Below are 21,409 nucleotides of genomic sequence, written 5' to 3' on the forward strand. Positions count from 1 at the left end.
CACAGGGGGTACGCAGGACGACTCAGAAATATACCAATAAAAATGAAAGTAAAAGAAAATAATAATCTTGAATTTATTTTAACAGGTTTATAAATTCTCTAAACCATTGTGCATAAATATTACAAAACAAAACAAAAAAAATGTGTTTAGCTGCTCAAAGTGAACCGCAGATGGGAGGGGGAAAAACAAAAAACAAAACAAAAAAACAAAAAATTCACAGAATCTATCACATCTGTACTTTCCACCTGTACGCATGCATGATTTCAATTGAGTGGATTTCCACTCTGATATTGGGGGTGAAGCAGGGGTCTGGTGATTCTGCCTATGGAGAGCGCTATGTGCGGCTCATTAACTTTGCTGTTTTCAACTTGTCGTATAATTGAATACTAATCAGTGAAGCACAATATTTCAGGCATTTTTAGAAGTATAAATGATCTAGTAAACAAATAATAATCATAATACTAATACTCATTCTTTGACGATTTTTTTTTTTTTTTTTTATTAGGCACGGCTGCATTTTTAGTAACAGCAATCACAGCTGCTTGAAATGGACACATTTCTTAGTTGCAAAAAAAAAAAAAAAAAAAAAAAAAGGAAGCAAATAAGAGTACAGAAAGTGCAAAGTGGCAAAGTTATACTGAATCCCTTTGAATAATTTTTTATGTTGGGTTTAATAAAAAAAAAGTTTACCAAGGTTATTATGAAGTTAAATATTTTTGATATTGTAAACATTTCTAATAGCATACAGTTATACTGAGATGGGAAGCAAAAGGTAACGCAATAAACATTTACAGTGCAGACTATTTTGTATTATTTATAATAAGTCTCCTGAATAGAAAGTGACTAAAAGTGTTTCCAAAAGAGATTTCCAAATACTACCTTAATTCTGTGCATCCAATTGTAATTAAGTTTTAAGAATTAAGCCTACTGTCTGGTATTCTGTCCTAAACCAGCAGTTTGTCTGTCCGAAATTGTTGTAACAAATTATATATTAAATAAAACAGGGGGAAAAAGAAATATGTTCATCAGAGTATTCTGCCTTTTATTGCAGCTGTAGTACCAAATAGTCAAGTGAAAATTGGAAAGAGTACTTGAGACATAAAAAATAAAATAAGTTGAATACCCCTGAGCTAGACAGTGCGTCTTACTAAAAGTTAGAATCCAGATCTATTGTCCACCAGCTGCAATCAGATAGACACAGAAAGCTATTTTCTGACAATCACATAGCAGTTCAATTACAACAGACTGTAACCATAAAAGTTAAAGTACACTTTACACACTGCTGAAACAATTTGCCTGCTATAGCAAACACAGTGTTGTTCCTGAAAAACTAACACATTAAAATGAGGAAATGTAGTTCAATGGTTTAAATGTAGGGATTAAATAGTTGCGACTGCATTATCAATGGCAGAGGCTTGCAATTAAAAAGCTTCAGTCTTAGGCACTTAGCATTACACTATAAACCAATACCTGCCAGTCCATATGAACACTTGGACCGGATTTAAGCACATCCTTCACTGACAAATCTACCTTAAACAACATTTAATCAGAGAAAAAAACACATACAGATGTTCAATTAAAAACAGGAGCCCCAAGTCTTGGCTCTTGTTTGCACTGGCCCACATTGTTTGCTGAGCAACAACGGTTGCCAGGGACGACGCAGTCCACTCCCGTTTCCAGGAGCCCGTTGCTAAGCAACCAACAGAATACTTCCCAAACCAAACAATGCCATCCCCCAACTGATCCCTCTATCTCACATTAACCAGAAACTACAACAATAAATATGTAAACTAGTAGTTTCAGAAAACCCGGTGAAAAGGGGCAACATTATTTCTTTACCACAGAGAGAAAAGATTAAACAGTTATTCCGTAAAAAACACTTATCATGTATGACTCCTTTTAAGTAAACATACTTTCTCCACAGCAAATACAACCAAGATAATTGATATTCAAAAAGCATGCCATTTTGGGGGTCATGAGTTCTAATAACATTTTAAACTAGAACTGCAACACGAGAAGACACCATTGCCATCCCCATAATATTATTTGATTTCTATCTATCAGTGTGCATGCATGCATGCATGCATGCATATATATATATATATATATATATATATATATATATATATATATATATATATATATATATATATATATATATATATATATATACACACAAGAAACACAGCTGAAGGGCTTTTGCCTGAAACGTCCTGAAAATAAGATTTTTTAATCTTTTAAACTTTTTGTGTACATTTTTAAAAAAAACCTTTCCTTTCATATGTCTTCAATTTTGTACACTGCAGTTTATCCCTGTTGATCCCCGGAGCCAGCATCGCAGCCGTTGTGTGTGCTGATGCGCTGGGGAGGCAAAATGAGCTGACCCCTGGAGCCAGCATTACACTTTGGCAATAATCACCAGGCATAAGGATATCTACATCATCAAATGGAAAACAACGCAAATGGATGGAGATGCAGATGGATCACATTAGTTTACTGCAAAGCTACGTCTTAGTTGGTGCTTATCTTGGCGAGAGCAGAGTTCAAATCAGCATGAAGTTCAACATCTACTCTCATGTAATAGAAATCATATATATATATTTATTACACACACACACACACACACACACACACACACACACACACACACACACACACACACACACACACACACACACACACACACACACACATCTGCTGGAAAAATATATTGCATACTAGCCAATAGTATTGCCTAGGTTTCATATCCATACATATATGCAAGCTGACCATTTCACATTAACAAAACAGGGAGGGGCAATATAAACCAAGATACAAGCTACACTTGACAAGGACTACAGAGAACCATTAAACAGAATGGAATTCTACCAACTGAAAATGCCACAGCAATACTCAAAAGTTCAGTTGTGCTAGTCGTCTTCCCCCCCCACTGTGCCTCTTGATATAGCAAATAAGTCTCTCCTGTTTCCAGTAACAGTCCCTGTTGTTATGTTCTACACAGCTCACAGCTCTGTTAGGGAGCCACTAGGGTCTTGTATATTCAAAAGACAAATCCTGTCACACTGCCTTTCATAATTAACCTTAGCTTTACAGATCTGCTCTGTAGTAGCAGTATGCCTTTATTGAACACTATGACTGTGCATTTCATAAAAAAAATGACTTCTAGTGCTGAAACTGGTTAAAATAATTAAATAAATCAAATTGGAGATACAGTAAATAGGTAGCCATGACAACAGATTATACTAACCATAGTAAGTTTAACAACTGGCATGATGAATCGTGCCTGTATAGCCTTAGCCCAGTGTGTACAGGGTTGAGGACCGAGAGCCATGAGCCATTACTGCATGGCTCTGAATGTCAGTAAGCAAGTCACTTAACCTACTGTGATCATTTTCATCCCTAAAACCAGATACAAGCAAGACTGCCGTATAAACTAAATAACATACCAGGCCACATTTACATACAATACAGCTTTTTCCAGTCAAACATAAGAACACTATAATAGTATATTAGTAAACTTTAATAGTTACAAAATACTTTAACTTTTGACAATTAACAAAAAAAGTGTACAAATATGAAAGACTTTCCTTAACACTAAGAAAAAATATATTAATAAAGGAAAGCTAAAAATATGCAATATTTGGCAAGCATTACAGTACGTTTCAGATTACTCAGAACAAATCAGGTGGGCTCAGAAACGCAGGTTTCTTAAAGAAAAAGTGGCATATTTCCATATCTTTTAAAATTTGCTTTGCAAGTTCAACCAACAGATGGAAAAACTATGCAAAAGTGCGAGAAAGACACTCCCAGTGAAAATGAAAACCAGTTTTACTTAAAAATGGCCTTCAGAAAAGAAGCATTTATATAAGTCCACATCCTGGACGATTACGTTCCTAGACTATTGCAAAATTTATAACTTCCAGAATATTGTTATGTCTATAGCTTGTACTGTATTCAGGTCCCAGCACACAACAGAATATTCCAATGAGACATGATTTTTTATAATATGTTAAAAATCACAAAAGCTCCAATCCGCAGTGGCACACAATAATGTTCAACTGTATCAATACTGTCTTGACAGCATTCTTGTGCGTACTCAAATTATAAAGCAGACTCGACAGTCCACAGTTTTACATTCCCCAAAGTTACACATTTAAGGAATGTAGATGTCAGAAGTTTAGAGGTACACAAACCAACCAGGGGCTAGCGGTTTGTTTGGTGGGATTATTTTCGGTTGTTGGTGGATTTAGAGTGGGGCCGTGTTATACTGTAGGAGCATAATAGCAGCTGTCCACAAAACTCGGAGATCAGATCTCAAGAGCACTAGAGTAAATTAGGGGTGTGTTAGAGGACTTGGGTTACCAGCTTCACAGTACTGTAAATGTTTTTCACTCATTTAAAAATTCCTCTCTCTGGGTATAGACCAATGATCAATCAATCAATTCCAACCATATATTCAGAGGTACCTCAAAAGGATCATTTAACGACTTTCTGAAATAACATATATATTGTATATATGTATATACAATATTGTATTACTTCTCTATTGGCACTGCTTCCTAACTGCAGTTTACCATGGGAAGATGGCACATTTGCAAAGTTATGTATTTCCTAGTTTCCATGTAGATGTAGTATTGGTTTGTTGCGCTGCTTGGTTAGAAACTCCTGCGTAAACGGTGTCTTTTTCAAATCAATACTCAAGTGTTTTGGGTTTGTCGGTTCTCTTAAATGTAGGTTAGTTTGTTCAATTTCAGTTGTTTATTACTGGTGTATCATCCAGTCTGTTTTACAGCTGTTTGCACAGTAAGCTATTGGGGTGTGTCGGGCAGGGAAAAGCACTGGGCAGTTGTATAGCAGTTTGAAAAGAATTCTTAGCTCAGGCAGAAAGGCAGGTGCAGGATAGCTAGTTTGACATAACTGCTAAGCAGCATCATACTGTTGGAAAAATACTGATAACATGCTGAGGTCTCTAACACTAATAACAGAATGTTCATCAGTTATGGACTTACAGTAGATGTGCTTTATGTAATGGGACATGCATACAACACCTTTGAGCCACACCAAAGTAGAAAAAACTGCCCATGAAAGGTGAGGGACAATTGCAATTAAGTGAAACCATCAGACCCATTGTGAACTGAGCAAGATTCACACTCAGGGGTTCAGAGGTAAACGGCATCAAGAAGCCCCATAGGTGGCGCGTGAGTCTTTTGTTTGGGGAGGCTAGTATTCCACACTTTTCCCCCAGCATTTATTGTACAGTAAGATACACACACATTATATATATATGACAAAGATTTTTGTTTGTTTGTTTTATTACTCTGTTACCAGCGAGTCTGAACACTAAGTTTCATTCATTGTGTTGAGTTTGAAAAATAGTTGGACTGATGAACACTAAAACGCTGTAAACTGGATTCATTCTCCTGCATCTTTTTGAGAACTTGCACAACGTATAGCACAAAACAGACGTCGAAACCACTTGGGTGCTACATATATATTTGACATTGTTGTTTGTTTGTTTTTTTTTTTCTCAACATAAGGTGGCCAAATAAATGAAGTTTAACATAGCAATAGCTGGCACTTTAAAACATGTTATGCTCAGTTAAGCAAATTAGAACAACAGTAAGGATAACAAGCTGCACTGTTTTTTTTTAAACCTTTAAATCTGTTAACCTGTTCTGCAGTCCTACAGTACCTACACCAATTTTGAACATCATTTCCATCATGTCACACCAATTTAAGTCAATTATTAATACTGACTATTAAGCTCCTATTAAACAAGCACTTACTATCGTATATAATCATGGGGCATTCAATGTACTTCATAAGGTATATTTAAAAAAATTAATAAATAACTGCACTCTTACCGTAAACTTTTGAATATCTATATGGGACTCAGATCGGTGGAAGAATGGACGTAAACCAGCCAAGCACTGTCTGCTCGAGTGACATTGAAATAAAACTAAATCCTGTATTTTGAACCCTGGTGATACTGCAACAGAACCATCATAGCCTTGTTTACCTGTGCATCTGAAAACTGTCTTTGGTAAGCAAAACCATTCATTTTCATCAGAATATTAAAATACACTTTCATATTTACAGTAAAGTAAGCAGGCAGATGCGGTTTTCTGCCTTCCTTGCAGACACTTTCAGACGTTCAAAAGACCCCGCTTTCTGAAAATGGAGTGAATGACTGGAAAAATCTAAAGAAAAAACATCAGAAACATTCATAATCTGGAACCACAAACAGTGTTCTGAAAGGTGGCATTTGTTCAAACAAACAGTCGAAGGAACTATGTTCTCATTGTAGCGTCACATGCAGTTACAAATTCTCACAAAACGGTGGTGCATTAAAACAGACAGTATGCTACGAAAGTATTTTGCCACAAGTTCTGTAAAATCAGATTCGGATCAAGCGGTTTGTACAGATAACAGCAATTAGAATAAATGTTGAAATTGTGAATTGAATGTTGCAGGCAAGCGAATGAGCGAAAAGGAGTCAGAGCTTTCGTCTGCTCCTCCTGCAGTGGTATGGAAGGCTCAGATCGGCGGGAAGAATTGACGTTAAACCAGCCAAGCATTGTCTCCTCCAATGAAATGCAACTAAATCCTGTATCTCAGTCTACAGTGTTGATTTTGATATCCCAGCTGTCCTAGTGCTGTGGCGGTTGCGCAGTAGAAACACGAGAAATATGTTTGTTAGACCTGCTTTGCCCGCTTGCGGGGAAAAAAAAATAAAAAAAATAGATCCATCTTCTCTCACAAATATTTTTTGTGTTGGTCAGAACAATTTCTTGCGAGGGTTTGGGCAATTTATTTTGGGGAGGCTTAGCCTCCCCAAGCCTTATACGCGCCACCCATGAGAAGCCCTCTAACTGGCCTCAGTTCAGCTTCAATTATCTTTGTGGGTTAAGAACCTGGTGCCCCAGGTCTGAACTGAAGCCAGTGATCAAACCACTACACCTGTCCGCTTTAACCAGTACAGTATACTGAGACCGCTAATTTACAAACCTATCCTGGGGCTACAGCAGCCACATTTTCTATTGTATAGAGCAGGTTTACCAACATTGTTTTACTTTGACCTGTAGGGAACACATTCTGCCGAACTGCAAGAAGGGTTTAAACCAAACTGTAACCGAAACACATGGTGGTTTTATCCAAACACTACCAAGCAAATTGAGCATAGCCATATAGAGTTTGAATCAGAAAGAGTTACTCTTAATGCACAACTAAAACTCTGCTTTAAAAACCTGAGAAAATAAATGACTGATCATTGTTCTAGCTGCTTAATTCCCCACTAAAGTCAGTTATGTGGTTAAAAACATAATTAAAATAGATTTATAAAAAATAAAAAAGCCTTCTCAACTTTCCATGTGCAGCTGAAGATTAAAATCAGAACTCTGTCAGTTTAACCTGACTCTTGCAGTGTAAACACAGGAGCTGCTTAATGAGTTCCCAGTCTCGAGCCAATTCGAGAAGGAGGCTTTGTGAAATCCACACTGACACTCTGCAAATGAAGCCTGCCCGTTCCACTAGCAATAATTAAAGGGCCAGCACGCTCTCCAGCTCTGTCGATGGGTGAACACACAAGCCAGAATCAGCAGCATCACGTCACGGTGAGCGTGGTGTCTACTGTCTGACAGCTCTCTGGAGACACACTTTAAAACCTCTGCTGGAAGTCTCAATCCAAGAAGCAGAAAGGGACTTGCCTGAATTACTTTTTGTTAATAGATCTTTTACAATAACTGCAATTTGTAAAGGGACTTTTTTGGAATTTAGATTTTGCTAATCTAAACCCCAAAGCACTGTTTAATGGTACATAAAAAATAAAACACTCAATATTTATAAACATTTAATTAAAATATTTCCCATACATAATGTAATGTTTAAACTAACCTTGTATCCTTTTCAGGGTTAGAAACTTAAACTAACTCTACACACAGTCCTGGGTTTCAGTACTACCCTCAGTGATACAGTATATATTATTTGAGTAATCAGGCCCTTGTTAAATAAATTGTTCCTCTCCTATAACTGCATGAACTGTTATGAACCATAAAACCTATAAACACAGGTGAGACTTTTGGAAAGGATATCTAAACTGGAGTAGTCAAAAAAAACAGTACTGGATGCAGGACGAGTGTGGAGTTTCCAACCCATTCTGTTCACCTATTAAAAGACATTAAGCATGTGCATTTATGTTATTGTAACATTGCTAAAAGTGCCGAAGACAGTGTTGACAAAATGCCTGCTTTGTTCAACCTTGGCTCTGCCTTGAAAGGCCCTGATCAGAATCTCCCTATTACTTATCCATATGAAGTGTCCTAAGTTTAGGCAGCTGATGTAAACAAGCCTGCCTTCTTTCTCACAGCCTTTGTTCAATTTCTCACTATAATAGAGTGCTGGCAGTAAAAAGCTTAGCAAATATGGCCCAGAATAATAGTGTTGAAAAAAACTTGTGTGAAACAGACAATGCAAAAACATGGAAAAAATTCATTTGGATATAGAAAAATAAATAAATATTCTGACCAACTGCATACAGGCCAATATCCCAAACACAAACAGAACAATGAAACTGAAAGGGCTACAATTCCCCAATTGGCCACAATTTGCCAAATGAAACTAGGCAGTAACTAGACAGTCTAATATAGCCACTTCTAAGCCTCCTACCTCAAAAACAGTGGTGTATGGATCAGGGAATATATAAACCCAATCTGGGCTGATCAGATTTAAATACTCTATACTGCAAGAACCACAAGTCTTTGTTGTCAAAATAATGTGGCAATAGTTGTCTCTCGATGTATTGTGTTGGGGCTAATTAATCCCAATTAAAAGCATTCTTAATATTAAACTATTGGACACCTGGGGCAGAAACGAGGTTTAACAAAAAACCATCTACTTCTATTGTGCAGTGGAGTTAATGTATTCCACTATGGCTGAATGGCTGACTAAGTAGTAGGACAGCCACTGTAGCTGTTTACATCTGCAACAAAGCAGGATTCAGCGAAACCATTTAGTGACAGCTAGCAAGTGTAAATGGGGGTATAAAATCTGAACTTCAATAACAAGAGGTCTTTCAAGGCACTTGCCCTTGACCACAACCCCGTCTGTCCACATGCTTAAATCTAGGGTAGTTTTAAATGGGAACTAAACTAAACATGGTTATTAATAGAGTTGAAATGTAATGTTAGCGAAAGCCAAGACTGAAAGGCTTGAATAGATGGGCTCGCTGCTTAGCTACTCTTGTTGAGACAGCATTATATTAATATAAAATAGCAGCAAATGAAAGGGGCGATGGCAAGTTTTCATAAAAAGAGTGTCACCAGGGTGCGACTTAGTATTCTGAGGCCATTTTTCACAGTCGTTGAATAAATGACCAAAAAAAAAAGCATAATACCCTTTGTAATGCTAATTTTAGCCTTGTCTGCTGTTATTGTCAGTAAATTTTATTAGTTGTTGTGTGTAGCTACGATACAAGTTGGGTGGAATTCTAAGAATGCCCATGGATACGAGCTGGGGGGGGGGGGACACTTACCAGAACACAAGCTGCAACACGCATCTTGAGAATTTAGGTCCTTTTTTTTTGTCTTAAACATATTTCTTTGTTCCACGAGATTCCTGTAATTGACTTTAGCCTGTTTAACTGAAGAACATTGAAAAATGTGAAGTTGCTTTTAAAAACATAAATAAATAAAATTGTCGTCCTAGGTCCAGCTGTAGTGAAGCAGAACAAAACTGGATCAAATTATAAAACCCAACAAAATATCTAATAGACACCAGCTTTCCACAGGTCCCCTTTCTAGCACTTGAAACTGTCTTGTATGCCAAGGAGGAACTAAAAGGATAAATGTGAAACATTTAACTATTCTTTCTTTCACAATATATCCTGTGTAGCTTTTATTCTTATTTCCTGAAACTAAATGGGGTGTTCAATATCAATTTATCAGACCTATTTTTAAATTGCACATCCTTTCATTTAATATTTATCACCCCAGTAATAACAATCAATCTTGTCATTGCCCATCCCCCAATTAAGATCAAAATCCAATTCATACCTAGGGGGCGTTGACAAGAATGGACCCAGAATCATTCAAAATCGGCAGTGAAAAAAAAGTCATCTTATTATCTATATTTGAAATTACAGCACTTGGGTTGTTACAAAGTCTACATAGATATTTGGCCAGCAAAGGGAAATGGTTTTCAAATAAATAAATTAAATTAAAATCAATACGATTTTTTAACTAAGTAAATACAGTGAAATATTGAAATTACCAGTCAGAAAACCGATTTCGTGCCTGGTAATAAGAATAGTTGACTGTAAAGCTAGACTTTACTCTTCCATACACAATACGTGTAGAATCAGAAGAGCCCTAAAACAAAACCTAAAACATTTTGGAATGAGATGTTTTTTATATAGTAGATTTCACCTAATTGCTTTGAGACAACTATCTATCCGCCTGTCCAAAATGTAACCAGTCAGTCATTTTGTCTGCTATCAAGTGGTTTATTCTTCCCACAGTGTAACCACTCCTGACAGCCATAGCTTTAAGAACACCTGCATCACCTCTGGTGCAGCTACCTTCAGATCAAGGGAAGTTTCCATTTAAGTTATATTCTGATAGTCCTGCCGCTGCTTCCTGGCATTATACAGTTTTCATCAAACCCAAAGCCTGCTTACCCTATATCTTTATGTCAGCTAGCAATATTTTGACAGAATTTGATACTATAATTGAAACAAACCGACATTAATTCTTTGATTCTTCCCTCACCTCTGCAAGCATTGCAAAGGGTGCTATATTGGGGAGAACAGGGACTGTACTAATGGCCTAAACAGTGGCAGAAGTAACCTTTAATTGTATAAATCCGTTTTCAGTAATTCATCAATGTAGCAATATTCAGATTGAGTCAGTTACAGCTAAACCTAATCCAATCTAGTCTATACCTGTTTTTTTTTGTTGTTTTTTTCTGTGGTGCAGGTTTTATCTTAACCTGCCTGTGCAAGCACAAAATATTTTTATGCAGAAACTAGTAGTTCAAAAATGCAAATGAAAATGTTAAACTACAAGGCATAACAAGTTTTTCATATTTTTGTGCAGGCCATTTTTAACCAGATTCCCTGTGCACTGATTATTTTTTTTACATATGTTTTTAATTATTATTATTATTATTATTATTATTATTATTATTATTATTATTATTATTATTATTATCATTTGCACGACTGGAATCAAACTGACCAATCAGAAGCAAGGCTAACACCCTTGTCACACGTCAAACACACGCCTCAAAACGCGTTAATCATGGAAGACAAAAAAAAATATTTATGAGGTGAAGCAGTATCTATTATTATATGATTGCAAATTGAACAAAAGAAAGAATGCCTGGGTGAACATTGCATCGGTTGTTGGTGTCTCTGGTGAGTAGGGTAAAGCGATTTTTATATAGTACCAGTAGTCGTGGCTTGCAGGTGGTGCATTTAGCACCAAGATATTTTCTTTCCGTTTATGCAAGTTGCATAAAAATAGGTTTTGTAATAAGCAAAAATAAACATGTCTAGCATTTAAATGAAAAATGTGCACTTTTGCACAAAAAAGGTCTTGCAGTCACACAACTTGAACATGTAGTCTAATTTTAAACTATGGCTTTTTTTTTGTTTGTTTTTGTGATAAATAATGTGTTGTTCATTAAATTGTTCTGTGGCACAAATCCATGACAAGAAGGTGGTTTTTACATACACACAGCATTAGGTTTTGTGGAGATTCACCAAACAAACAAATATTAGCGAGGTCCTACTATTCTATACGTTGTAAAACAAAGCCAGCAACACGTTTGTATTCTATGTGATGCATCCTAACATTACCAAGCTCATACATAGTTTTGAAGATTATGAGCCAGATTTATAAAGCATGTGCTGTCAAGTTCACCAGACTGTTTTAAAAAAGAAAAACTAAATAAAAGTAAAAACAAGTTAAGTGGTGACCTGTGCATAACACAGATTATAATGTAATAATAATAAAGATAGTTATTATGTAGTGCTTAACAACAACGCAATAATCATAATAAATAATAAGAAATGTTTCAATTTAAAATATTTAAGTTATAAACAAAAAAGATCAATGAAGGAATTTGTAAAGAAACACAACTGAGGTTGCAGTAAGTTGTATATATAAATGTATAACAATAAAATAATTTTGTTGAAAATATCAGTTCAACTATACTACGACTACAACTGTACAATTACTACTAACAATAAAATTGTTGGATATATAGGAATGTTCAATAACTCTAACCTTTATTTTACAACAGAGTTGCCGGAGGTCAGGGTGGTAACCTTTTATCAAAACAAGAACTGTTTTGTAATGGGACAGCCCATCTCCAGTATGTTCCGTAGGAATGCATAAGTGTGCATAATAATGCATATTTCCAGTCTTTTGGATCATTTCGAAGTTGTGTCTGGTGTGGATTGACACTTGGCAACTTCACTCTCGTTGCTCTGCCAGTGTGGATGCTACCTAATTTAGACTATGTTTTCTAGACTAGGTACCTTTTTACGTGATCCAAAGTAGTATTTTGATTGAGCGTTTCATTGATGTCATGTAAATGTATTCACCAGGCAAAATGAGAAGGCAGAAACCTTCTTAAACATCTGCCATTGCTATTGTTAGTTTTAACTGAAATCAAAAATTAGATAAGCACATGGAAATGTTACCGTATATCTGATAAGATACTGTATAAAAGAGAAGGAAGAGGCTTTCTTTATGGCAGTTTTCTTTTTTAAAAGGACTGGGTACCTTGTTTAACGAAAGGAGACACTTTGGTACAATACAATGAAAAGAAACCCCAGAACAGCCTTTCAGGTTTAAAGCTCTGAAGACTAATTAACATGCTCATTAGCGCAACGTTTAAAGGCCAAGCTCCACTGTTCATTCTTCATTTTAAAAGGAGCACCTGTGATTTGATTGTCAGTTGTACTGAAGGCCCCAGAGGTTTTAATTTTGGTGTTTTTTTACACTGCTGTTGACAGCAGCCAGGTCTTATTATCAGGTGGTTGCCAGGTCGAACAGGTATGTGCCCTCCTTTTCAAAACATTTCTACCCCGATTTGAATGCTGGCAAGTTTTAATTAATAAAAAAAAACACACACCTACACACAGATGCACACACAAAACAAACAAAGCTTGTCAAAGACAGATCACTCCGGTTGGAGTTAAACTGTAGGCGATTTTTGTGCTAAATCTGTCAATAGCTTGTCTACCTGGATACTAGAGATATAAACCTGTACATAGGTTTACCAAGTACCTTGTTATTTAGTTAAGTACATTTCGCAAAAGGCAATGATCTGCTAACATTCTTCAATGCACTAACAAATGTGTCTTGGTAACAGACAAACAGAAAACTTTGAAAGGACCATTCTTCTTTACCCAATTCACAGATCCATTATTAATTATTTCCTATATTAGTCATAAGGTTCTCCTTATAAAATACGTATGGTGCGGTAGCACCTGTAGCTGTGTGTCCCATTACCAGTGACAATATATTTAATTGAATTAAAATGTGTGTGGAAATAGAGTATTGTGGAGAGTGCAAGAATCAAATCATTCAGATTTTTGTATGTTAAAAATAAAGAAACCTGCTAATAAACAAGAATGCAATTACTTTGAGTATCATTATTAAATCTGATTACTTTTTATACAGTAACCTTTCCTTAAGAATCTTGTACATGAATGTAGCTATGACAATAAAATATGGAGCACCATTTGTGCCAAAACTATCAGGCCATTAATCAATTTGTTTGTCAACTCATGAACTGGTCAATTTGTGAATTAGTCAATTTGTTAATCTAATAATTTGTTGATTAAAATGCACTGTGGAACAGGACTGTGCTCAGAAAATAGCATTTTTCATAATAATTACGTATTGTCAATTTACTAATGTTGCCGTTTTCTTCAAAAGGCCTTGGGCAAATGTGAAAACAACTTCAAAAGTTTGATGCATTTCTTTAACATTGCAAAAACCAGCAAAATTTGTAACACCTCCATTGACTCCAAATAAATTTTTTTTTGCCTAACTATATACCACAATGCTTTGCGCGCAGAGACGGAAGTCTCCATTGAAAATCAGTGGAGTCGAGTATCTTGTTAAATAGAATAGCTTTTGAAAGGCCCTTCTAATAAACTGCAATATTATTGGCAGAAGCAGTTGAGTGAGACTGGATTTTCATCGATTAAAATATTAGCGTGTGCTCCCATTGGCTAGAAAGATTGCAGTGTTTTCCGCACAGTGCAAGATTGACAGTTAGAAGTTTGTCTGTTGATTGGAAATTTGCAGGTCCGTACAGCCTTTCGACAAATTCATTAATTAATTATTAGATGAATTAACAAATATGTTTATGAATTACTGTATGAATTGACAAATGTATGGACAAATTGCTGGACAAATAGACCAACTGACAAACAAATTGACAAATTAACGGCTGGACAGTTTTGGAACAAATGGCACTGCATAATAAATGCTGTACAACTAATAGGTTTCTTTAAATTTAAAAAATAAATAAATAAAAAATACCTGAAATCTGATTTCTCTTCTTTTTTCCCCTCCTACTTCAAGTGGAGAATTTAAACTTTTTTTCTTTAAAAACAAGCTAAATATTTCTGACAGTACCGATTACCAGGTTAGTAATAAACTTTCTGTAGAAAGTAGGTTTACTAAACGTTCAAATCGATACAGTTGGATTTTTAAACCATGTAGTTTGAATTCTAAATGCATTAGGTACTGATCCCAAAGTATGTCAGTCTTTCTAACAGACAAGTTAATGTCAATCGCCACTGTTTAGATATTAACCAGTCTGTACAACTTTAAAGCTAGCAGCAGGCTGAACAAATAAATGTTGCTTGCCTAGCCTAGCTTGGAGCTTCTGAACAATAAACAGTCTGTGGATGACAGTTAAACCAGTAAAAGCTGCCTAAATGCTGTTGGAACAACTGACTACAGTGCTCTGAGGCATTGCATACAGTTTGTCATGTTAATGTGCCTGCATATAGTACACAATGTTAGATTTAATAAGATACATTTTATACGGTCCCTTAAGCAGTTATTAATTAGACTTTCCAAATACTGAAACTTGGAGGACTTCAAAATAACACATGCCTAGGTTAGATATTTTTCTGAACATTAAAGAAAAGAAATTATGAAAACCAAAAAGTCACTTTTAGGTGACCAGAGCTTAGTTATGAAATCACTGACCATACAGCTTGCTTGTGCAACTTTGCTGACTTTCATAAAAGCTATTTTGGGAAAACAGCATGGTTCTGTTGTTGTATTTACATTCTAGGGACCCCAAGCAGATCATACACTTCATTGGAAAAACCTGCTAGTCAAAATAGGTAGTGCAATATCTGAAAGGTGCAATATCTTTCATGTTTTAAAGGAATAAACATTGTACATAAACAGATTACTTCCAGGCCCTGCTCGTTATTTTACACCTATAAAGGCACTACAAACCTCTACAGTGGGGAACACATTTAGCACACGATTACTGTTATATACTTTCAAACAGAAACACATAAAAAATACTCTGACAGGTTTCCATTGATTATATTTACAACGACAGTAGAAAGTACTCAGCTTATTTTCAGTCAGAAGCAACAAGCTTCGCTGATGTCTACGATTAAAACACTGAGTAGCTAAAATAACAATCTCACGCACGTTAAACTTTGGAGGATTTTAAATACTATACGGCACGTCTTATCATTCTACCCAGGAAAACAACAAACCTAAGGAGGAAAACGCACTTGGTTTAAGATTAAAATTGCGCTTAAAACGTTGTCGCAACTGATTCCAAAATACTAAAATAGCTAAAACAGGTGGCGAGAACATTTTCGAAACTTAAGGCTATTTACGACCAAAACAACAATTAAAACAAATACAAGCACTGATTCAAGAGAAATGTGAAGCAGATGTATGATTCTAATTATTATTAATAGGCGTGTTACTTTTTACGTCAGTATTCACAAGCGATTGCCTGGTTCCGACGATGTGCTACAACTGTAGGGCTGGTATATTACGCATTTTAAAATACAACACCTTAAAATTGTTAAATACTAAATATAAAAACAAAGTGACTCATACCTAACTTGCTTGGAGTTTAAGAAAAGTTTTTTTTTCACGGCCTTTCTCTCGCTAGTAACTCACTGTGTACAGCCCAGTATATTTCTCCCCGAACACTCGGTGTTTTTTTTTTTTTTTTTTTTTTTTTTTTTTTTTTTAAAGAAAATTAAAATAGGGGAAACTACACTTCAATTAAAAAGCTGAAATACACACGTCTTCTGTCTGACTTGAAAAAAAAAAAAAGAAAATGGGGGTTCGAGTTGTATACGGTAAATTGCATCCAAAATGTTAACCCCCCGGTTGCATGATTGATTTTTAAGAAGAAGGAAAAAACGAATCAAAGGAAACCCCCAACTCCATTTGGAACCAATCGCCTTTTGTGGTGATTTTTGGGGGGTTGTGAAAAAACATAAATCCCGTTTTCGTAGCGAGTAAAAGCAATACATCGTATCCATATAGATATATTCACCTTTGCCTTGTGTTTAGTTCTGCCCTGGCTGCTCTCACTCTCTCTCGTTGCTGCTGCTGTTGCTGCGTGTTGCTCCCGTTGGTAAGTAACTGTCTCCACGACTACAGTCACTATGGCGCGCGGGGGTCTCGAGGCAACTGTTGCTACCCTCTTCTCTATACGTCATCAACGGCAAAGGCAAGGGAAAAAGGCGGGCCAAACCTCTTCCACCCTCCCCCTTCCTCCCGCGGCGGACGAGATCACTGGCGCGTTCTCGCTTCTTTCCTGTCGCGGGAACTGGATGGTGGGGGAGGGAGAGCTGGGCGGGCGGGACGCCATCTTGAGCGTGGAAAAAAAAAAAAAAAAATATATATATATATATATATATATATATATATATATATATATATATATATATATATATTAATTTGTTTTTTTTTTTCTTGGCTTCAACATAGCCTTTTCACAGAATATGTGACTTCGTCCTTGGCCTTTTTTCACTCGATTCATTTTGTTTCGTGTAAGGAACTTGATAATGGTTTGCCGCACAAGGGACTGTCTCGAAAAAGCAGGGGCTAGCTATTTTGTGTGGTGGTTCGACATTATATAGTCGATAGAAGCTACTAGTGACCCGTTTCCCCGGGGGTATCACATTGACAGCGTTGTGAATACGTAGAGAGTGACCACCTTTGCGGAGAAAGTCAGTAAGGTTTTAAGGATGATTGACTGTCTTAGTGACAGTCACTGACCACGCCTTTCATTTTCGTTTGACCCTAATCCAGATTTTACCCAGCCAGACACTCACCAGTAACTCAGCGCTATTGTACCCGTCGTCGCGAACATTTTGGACAATGATTAATCTGGCATAAATTATTAAAATTACATTTGGAATCTATAAAAGAAAACAACAACATTGGTTAATTAAAAATTATACAATTTGCAGCTTGAATTAAATACATCAATGAATGGAGTGTACATCCAGTCATGTGGTGGTCGTGAAAATCGTCAGTTTTTTTAATCACCCAAACAGCTCTTACATATGCGTTTTATTTACAATGGTTGTCGCGGGTCTGCAGCTTTTTATGTCGATTTGCGGGTCACATGAGTGGGTCTGCGTCGCCTCCACTCTCCATGTGGAATTAAATGTTGTAACAAAGGGCTGGTGTGTGAGCCAGTGCTTGAACTGTGCATGCACTAAACCATGCAGCTTTGTAGAGCTAAGCTGCAGGGTGTGCAATGCTTCCCGCGCCTTGGAGCCGCTTACCCCGCTGCAGACACCGTTCGCCTGTACGGGACCATTGGTGCAGCCTTGCACCAGCACTGACCCCTACCAAGCCCGGGAAAGGACTCCAGGGGTCATTACGTGCACCTGGCAGGAGGCAGGGTGGCTGATAGTAGCCACTGATTGGTCGGGGTTAAACTACCCTGTTGTAAGGTTTGTGGGATATAATATGGGAGGCTGTGTGGTGCAGTGGTTAAAGAAAAGGGCTTGTAACCAGGAGGTCCATTCAAATCCCAGCTCACTTGCTGCGTGACCCTGAGCAACTCACTTATTGTTATTGTCGTTGTTATTGACTGATGCACAGTTCACACACCCTAGTGTCTGTAAGTCACCTTGCATAAGGCATCTGCTAAATAAACAAATAATAAGAGGCAGCCAGGGGTGTAGTAGGAGTGGATAGATGCAGAAGTGCCAGTAACCTGTTTTGCTGAGAAGCATAGCTGACCTCTTATGCAAAATAAGTGATTGCTGCTTTTGAAGAACTCCTGTTCCACCTTTCCATTCTTACCATGGAGTTGCAGTTATTATTTTTTTTGATTCATAAGATGTCTAACTTTGCACTGGATGAAAATAGTTGCTCATGTTATACTTTTTGATAACTTGGCCTGTTTGTTGTATTTAGTGAATTCAAGTTTCACAGACCCTGATTAGCTCTAATCTTGGATGACTTTGCCTAAATTAACACAGATGAGTCCAAGGTTAGTGTTAATCGTGGTTTGTGAAAACAGGCGTTAGATGCTTAAATCTAAAATAGAAGTTTGCATTAAAACCAGTGCTTCATATCACGGCAATCCTGGAGTCTGTGAGATCACATGATACACTGGACCCTCGTCTTGTTATGGAATTCCTGCAATGTGGCCCACCAGGAAACCTAATGGAGAATGACTGGGCAGCATAGCTCACTGTTAGCACCCTGTCATCCTATTGCAAATGTGTAAACAGTTGTCATCGTATTTTATCGATTAAGATGGGTCAGAGGAGTGCTTAGCACTTGAGCAACTAAACCTTTCCTCCAGTGCAAAGTTGGGCGTCGCGTGAATCTAAAAAAAAATTCTATTGTGCTTTCTGCTAAAATGCTTTTGTCATTTCTTTATATTTTGTTCTGCATCCCTGTGGAAAAAAAAACAGAAAAAATAGGCAGGTGGAGATAGCATTAAGAGCAGGCCAGTTTAGTGCACAGGGTGACATGGCAAGAATACTTCAGAGAGGGAGAAAACCTGTGTGCCTACAGATAAAACCAGCCAACAAGGTCTGGTTTCTAAAGACTAAACTATGGAAGAATGCAGCCAACGGCCATCAAAGTGCATAATACTGTTATGTCAAATTGAAAATGACTGGGGAACACAGCAGCTGCTACACTAGTAAGACTAGCTTGTCATTTTTATTTATTAATTCTATTTATTAATCATTGAGCATATTACACCACAAAAATAATTTGTAGCAACTGTTTTTGCCAGATTGCCAATTGCTGTAACCAGCCGATAATCTAACATTAGGAAACTCTTGGATAGCTCAATATGAGTAGCGTTTCTGCCACAATTTAAAGTGACACAAACTCAGTCCAGCGATGTGTCACAGGGAAAGCTTGTTGCCTGGGTAGGGATTCAAACCCAAGGCTCCTGGCTCTCGTCTCACCGCAAGACCACACTGCCTATTGAAACACATGGTTATAAATAGAAAACTCAAGAGGGAATGAAGTGTGGTGTGAAGGTTAGTGCTTGGGACTGAGAGGCGGCTCAAATCCCAGCTGTCAAATTGTGTGGCTTTTGTATGGCCCCCTAACAAAACTGTAGATTTGTTGTACAGCAATACATGTCTGCGAAGGAAGCAGCTTTCAATGTGTTGACTGACCTCTTCCATTGTCTGTTTGCTATCATTCTGAGTTTATTTCCTTCAGCCTCTACCCTGATAGGCCACAGCTGAATTTTTTAGAGCATTTTACAGCACTAGCATGAAGGCTTGTGTCCATACAGTTGAATTTCAGGGGGAATGGAACTAGACACTGGACTGTCAGTAACACTTTATTTTGTCATTCTAATTATTTTAGAACTGTGTGGTCGTTCTATGCACGGGATCTCTACACAGTATACCATTTCATTTACTGGAATTGTGACAAGCCCTTAACAGGGACTGGTTGATTCCTGAGATTTCTAATTCTATGAAAAACTGCGCCGGGTTATCGGTCACTGTCGTAAAGAATGTTCCAATCTCATTCCCAGTCATATGATGGATGATGATTGTGACGGCATTTTGTTTTCAGACAGGCACAGCTTCTTACCCGAGTTCAAGACTATTTCCTCCCTCTAGTGGTAATGAGAGAGAGAGAGAGAGAGAGAGAGGGAGGGAGTACAAATAATTCAAAAACAGCTATAGTCAGGGAGAATCAGGATACTCATCAATCACTAGAAACTGATAAATCCGTTTTTTTTTTAATAATTAACTACAACGTTACTGCTTCTGCATTCTTCAGATAGCATGGTAGAAATAGCCAGGTAGTTTTTCGGTCTACCTCGCTATTTCTGCCATGATATCTGAAGAAAGCAGAGGTCGAAACACTGTAGCTAACGTTCAAATCAATTCAACTGAACAGAACTGGGTATAGGTGCTTTGTGTAATATTCAAAAGGAACAGAAAAAAATGTGCAGTAATACTCCAATACGCCACAGGGTGGCAGTGCAATGCCGTTTGTGAGTATTCTGTCAGAAAGTAAATCTGCAAGAAGAGTAGACTGATGTTTGCTTTATTTTTGAACTACACAGACTATTAGATGCGCCACAGTCAAAATTATTCACTGAGATGTTATCATGCACATACTGTATACGATAAAAGAGAAGTTTTGCATTGAAAAGAGTATTTTGAATATGTAGACACTCATGACTTCATTAACCATTGTTAGGTTTGGGTCTGTGATTGGCTGGCTAGGAGGCAAACAGGTGGACCCACTTACTGTAAAACAGCAGCTGGCATTCTCATCTTTGCAGCCTTCAAACTTCCCCCAAGCTAAGGACAGCCACCCTGCTGTGGAAAGTACTTGTTCATAATATACAGGTCTAAACTAATACTGGTCCTGTTGGAGATGTTTCTATATTTCTAGATACACCATTTTATTTTTGTATAATCTATGTGTTTCTATTGTAACAATCAATCAATCAACCAATCTTTATTTTATATAGGTTCTTTCATAGTGGACCTCCATCACAGAATGCTTTACAAGATGCAGTAACAACAAGACAATCCATAATACTTCAATTACAGGGAAACGCATAATACATGATATACAGTAAAAAAAAATTAAAAACAAGCATAATACAGTAGCATAATACATGGAACAGTAGCAACAACACAGCAGCTAATAGCAGATATCAGGCTTAAAGAGCATGGAAAGCGAAAGAGAACAGGTGGGTCTTGAGAGTTGATTTAAAGTGAGCGACGGTCACGCACCAAAGCTGGGAGAGAGTTTCAAAGAGTCAGAGCCATGAAGCTAAAAGAGCGCTCTCCGAGTGTGGTGCGCTTTTGCTTGGGGATAACAAGCAGGCCAGAGTCGGAGGACTTCCGCTTGCAGGCAGGGACATAGTGGGT

At 37.2% G+C, this 21,409-nt stretch overlaps 1 protein-coding gene across 6 annotated transcripts in view; it reads right to left on the reverse strand.

Annotated features, from left to right (window-relative positions):
• The window catches only part of LOC121300446 (DNA-binding protein RFX2-like), a 38,290-nt gene extending 21,552 nt beyond the window's left edge, over positions 1-16,738 (reverse strand). For 2 of the 6 annotated variants that reach the window (XM_041229021.1, XM_041229020.1), the window contains exon 1: positions 16,570-16,737. The gene's annotated coding sequence lies outside the window, so the exon portion shown is untranslated. The other 4 variants (XM_041229015.1, XM_041229017.1, XM_041229018.1 and 1 more) reach the window with 4 other exon arrangements.
• Positions 16,739-21,409: the final 4,671 nt, after the last annotated feature.

This window comes from Polyodon spathula, chromosome 26, assembly GCF_017654505.1.
Source record: "Polyodon spathula isolate WHYD16114869_AA chromosome 26, ASM1765450v1, whole genome shotgun sequence".
In the NCBI taxonomy this organism is placed as follows: domain Eukaryota; kingdom Metazoa; phylum Chordata; class Actinopteri; order Acipenseriformes; family Polyodontidae; genus Polyodon; species Polyodon spathula.